The sequence below is a fragment of the Argiope bruennichi genome, chromosome 7, assembly GCF_947563725.1.
Source record: "Argiope bruennichi chromosome 7, qqArgBrue1.1, whole genome shotgun sequence".
NCBI classification, from domain to species: Eukaryota; Metazoa; Arthropoda; class Arachnida; order Araneae; family Araneidae; genus Argiope; species Argiope bruennichi.
Window position 1 is genome coordinate 27,447,942 of NC_079157.1, and position 4,761 is coordinate 27,452,702.

A 4,761-nucleotide genomic window follows, 5' to 3' on the forward strand; every position below is an offset into this window, starting at 1 on the left:
TAGCTTTGGAATTCATTTTTTGTTTTTGTTTTATGGATTTAAAAATTTCGCACTATATTTAGAATATTAGATTCTATAACAAATGTCAGTTATGTTATAAATGAGAAATGTCTAAATCATTTGACTTCTAATTTACTTTTTTCAATATGGACAATCAACAAAGAAAGCATTTTAAAACAACAAAAATTGCTCACATTTTATTTTATGCAATTGTAAAATAATTAATGCAATAATCTAATCTATCGGTTCCACTTAAGCCTAAATCTGTTAAAATATCATCGCTTGTTTCTAAATAGTTCTTGTAAAAACTGAAATATAGTTAAGTCTACACCATTTTGATTCAATATTTTAAACTTATTTTGGTTGTTTAAAGATTAAAAATTTCGTTTTAAAACTATCATTAAAAGTAATCGCTTCTAGAGAAGCGATAAAGAAGCAGCTAAATTCAAATAATACACGTAGCTTCATAAGTTGTTCTTTATTGCCATGATAAGCACGAATGGTCAGTGGCCTTCCTTCAAATTCCATTCTCCGCCATCCTATTCTTGGCTAAGATTTTCCAATTTGTCACCTTAATTTTCAAATCTTTTTCATGGCAATCAATCCCCCCGAGTTTTGGTCTCTCTTCTCTGATACCAAATATTTTAATTCTCTACTGTCGTTTCTGTAGAGTTTTAAGCCTCTTATTCATTTAATCCTCGTTATTGCTACGAATTTAATATTTGGCTCTTTTTGTAAATTTCAGAGTTGGACCTTCTCCTTTAATTATTGCATTTGATTCAATAAATAACGTTCTTAAAATTCCTCTTTCAAATTTAGCAAGAACCTTTCTCTATCATTGTCAATGTTTCAGCAGCATAGGTGAGGATAGGCCTAGCTTTGAGAAAGAGTATTTTGTTTTTTCTGTAGAAATTAAATTCGGCTTTCCTTAATCCAATGTGTTAACCGATGCACTATACTATTCGAACTAACACTTTGCCGTCCGTCCGCATGTCTCGTAAAAAAAATTTCTTCACTTGCTGTCGGCAGTACTAATTAAGATTACTTCGCTTGTCGCCGGTAGTCTTGGGGGTTATCGGGGGATTATAAATTGTATACTTACACTATCTGCCCAAAAGTATCCGGACATCCAGTGGTATGGACTTGGAGCGTACTGAGGCACATATTAATGTTGGTCATCCTTTTGCAACGATGACAGCTTGCACATATCTGGGAAGACTTTCCACCAGTTTCTGATAGGTGGCTATAGGAATTGACTTCCAAGCGTCCATCCGAGTTGAAGTGAGTGCTTGCAGTGAGGATAGTCGATTAGGCTGGCTACGTAATCTGCGCTCTAATTCGTCCCAAAGGTGTTCTATGGCATTTAGATCGAGGCTCTGAGAAGGTCAGTCCAGTTTTTGAATATCCATTTCGTCAAACCACGTCTGTGCAAGCCTCGATGTGTGAATGGAGCAGATATTCTACTGGAAGAGAAATCAGCCTTCCCCAAAATATTGCCATAGAGTTGGGAGTGCAGCATTGTCTGAAATATCCACATACTTCTCCGAGTTCATGTTTTCAACCACAGGAACTAACGGCCCCAGGCCAAACCACGAGAAACGCCACCACACTACACTAACTTAACAGATGACACAATGCAGTCACTAAAGAAACGTTCGCCGGATATCTGCCAGACCCAGACGCATCCATCTGACTGCCAGACTGTAAAGAGAGATTCATCACTCCAAAAAAGTTTTCCCACATGTCCACAGTCCAATGACGGTGAGCTCTGCACCATTACAATCGATGCTTCGCATTCTGTGGAGTGATGTTCGGCTTATGCGCGGCTGCACACCCATGGAATCCGAAGTTTAACTCTCGACGAACAGTCCTGCTGCTAACACTAACGCCTGATGAGCTTTGGAACTCTTGAGAAATTTCCACCAACGAGGACTTGCGATTTTGTTTCACTACCCCCTTTTCAGAATTCTGCGGCTGCGTTCCCCAAGTTTTTTTTTGGCCTACCAGTTCGTTTTTCTGCAGTTTCACTGCCTCGACGTTTCCACTTCACAATTACAACATTCACAGTGGATTTAGGCTTCTGTAGAATATCTGCAATCTCACAAACTGATTTCCCACAAAGGTGGCATCCTATTATACTGCCACGATCAAACTCGCAAAGTTCCTTTGACTTACTCATTGCCTCACAAACGCATAAATACAACCACACAAACCACTACTAACGCTTTCATAGCTTTCGATTACGCATCAAATTGCATCACCCGCCAGAACCACTTTTTTAAAGGATGTCCGGATACTTTAGGCCAGACGGTGTATGTACAACACCACTGTGGTGTTGGCGGTCGTTAAGCAATACTTTACGTATGACACAAATGTCGTATCGCCGGACGGCATAGTGTTAATTGGGGCAAGCATCCTTTTCTTGTCTGAGTTAGTATGTGATTACCAGTGATGTCCCGAATCGCCTCAAAACGGTTGCATCTGCATAGAGGTAGTGGATGAATCGACTTTGATTATAATTTACTCGTTTGGCTGGTTTTAGTATATCAGTAGTAAAGTTGTGAGGTTCAGTGACTTGGTTATAATTTTGCGTTCCTGAAACACGTGTTCCTTTTGCTTGTTTAAAGATTAATGTTACTCGAAGGCAGCGTTCTAAAATAATTGCTCTTAATGAATACACTTCTACCACTGTGAGAATATAGGTACGGCTGTTGTCGAGAAAAATGAAGTGTTTCAATAATTTTAAGAACATTTTAAGATTCCGGATCATCGTCTCCAAACAGAAAAGAAAAATGTGGACATAAAGGGAAAGTTAGTCAAAGAACTAAAAAAAAAAAAAAAAAAAAAAAAAAATTATAACAAATAGCAAAATAAATACAAAGCAAAATAAAAAGAAGAGCACAGACTTTCGAAGGTATTTTATCGGATTATGGTGTTCAAGCGAGTACCTCAACTGTACGGAAAAGGTTTCTGGAAGTTGGCCGTAAAGCAACAAAACGAGGGAAAAACCAATTTACAGTTCAGAAGAGAACGGAAAAAAACATTTAGCATGAGTCAAAAAATTACCGATCATGGACAGTTAACGATTGGAAGGTGATTTTCAGTGATGAAACACTTTTATTTGTGCAGGGATATAAATCACGGGTAATTGGACGAAGTAAAGCCAACCATCTAACTCTCCGACCCGCCCGAAGGCACACGGATTTAAACCATAAAACTGAATGACCGGACCGCCGCAACAGCAACATTGGCGGGAACTGTGGTTGAGTCCTAAGGGCCGTCACCGGCCACGGTACAACCCTCCCCGAAGGAAGTACGTCCCATCATCGATGGAAGGAGTCAGATCCCCCACCTATTAGTGTACCCTCCAGGGTGGCGTGATCCAACCACCATGCCGGAAGCATCTCATCCTCATTCGAGGTGCCCCCCCCCCCGGGGGATTGGACGAAGTGAAGGTGAAACTCTGCCACCAGGTCATATCCAAAGACCGTAAAACATGCTTCTAAACAGACGTTTTAAGGTGTGTGTGTGTTTCGCAACAAATGGCACTAGAAGCTTTGTTCCTCTTAAAGGCATGATGAATTCTGTTAAATACTTAGAAATATAGGATTGTACCATTCATGGAAACATTTGACGGAACATTTCAACCTGACTTTCCCCTTGTCACGCTTCGAAATTTGTCCAGACTTTTATGCAGGAAAATAAAAGTGCTGATTGACCTGGTGATTCACCAGACTTAAATCCCATTGAACACTTATGGCAAAATCTCAAGAATCATTTAGCTAAGTTAAATTACACACGACAACAGAACAAATGATAAAAAGTGCCATACAAGTGTGGTCCCAGATGAAGTCAACATGTGCGATTTAGCAGAAATGACTCTTCCCAAGACGTGTTGAAGAGGTAATTTCTGCTAAAGGAGGACATACTTCTTACTAATATAGAGATTTATCAATCTACTTAAGGTATGTGATAATTAAAAGCTAAGGTTTTAGAAAAAATCGTCCCCCTCAACCATTTGTCTCGATTAATTCGAATAGTATAATAATTTCTGACCTTATCATATTTATACCACAACTGGTGATCAAAATTGTTCGTTTCAGAACTTAAATATTCGAAGCTATTCACAATTTCAAACTTGCATTCTTTTTTATTAACGATTCTAGTTAACAATAAGATGCATCTTACTTGCTACAGCTTCTGAAAAAAAAGGCATGTTGATTTAGGGATGTGGGTGACAATGCCATTAGCAAATGAAAAATTCTTGCAGATATTTATAAAAAAATTGTTCCTCTAGTATTAATATTAGAATTTTTTATAAATTTTGAATAGTGAGATTGAATAGAATAAAATTTGTTGAATGATTAATGACTATTAAAATTATTTTAGCATATGTTACTATCTTTAACTGACTAAACTGAAAGATTAATAGAATAGATTCAATACAAGATTAAAATTTTGTTCCACATTAATATAAATAATTTAAAATAATTACTATAGCAGCTTATACTTTCTATATTTCATCGGAATTTCAAAAGTAAAATATTTAACTTGTTGTTTGAGGTTTTTTTTATTAAATGAATTAAACTTTATACCATTATCAATTTCTATTAAAATCTATTGAAGATAAATAACATCCTTAAAATTGTGGAGTGAACCACTGGAAACCATTTTAATAGTCTAAAATGATATTGTAATGCCTTCAGAGAAGTTCATTAATTCCCAAGATGGACTTGATGTATATTTGGCACATTATTGGAA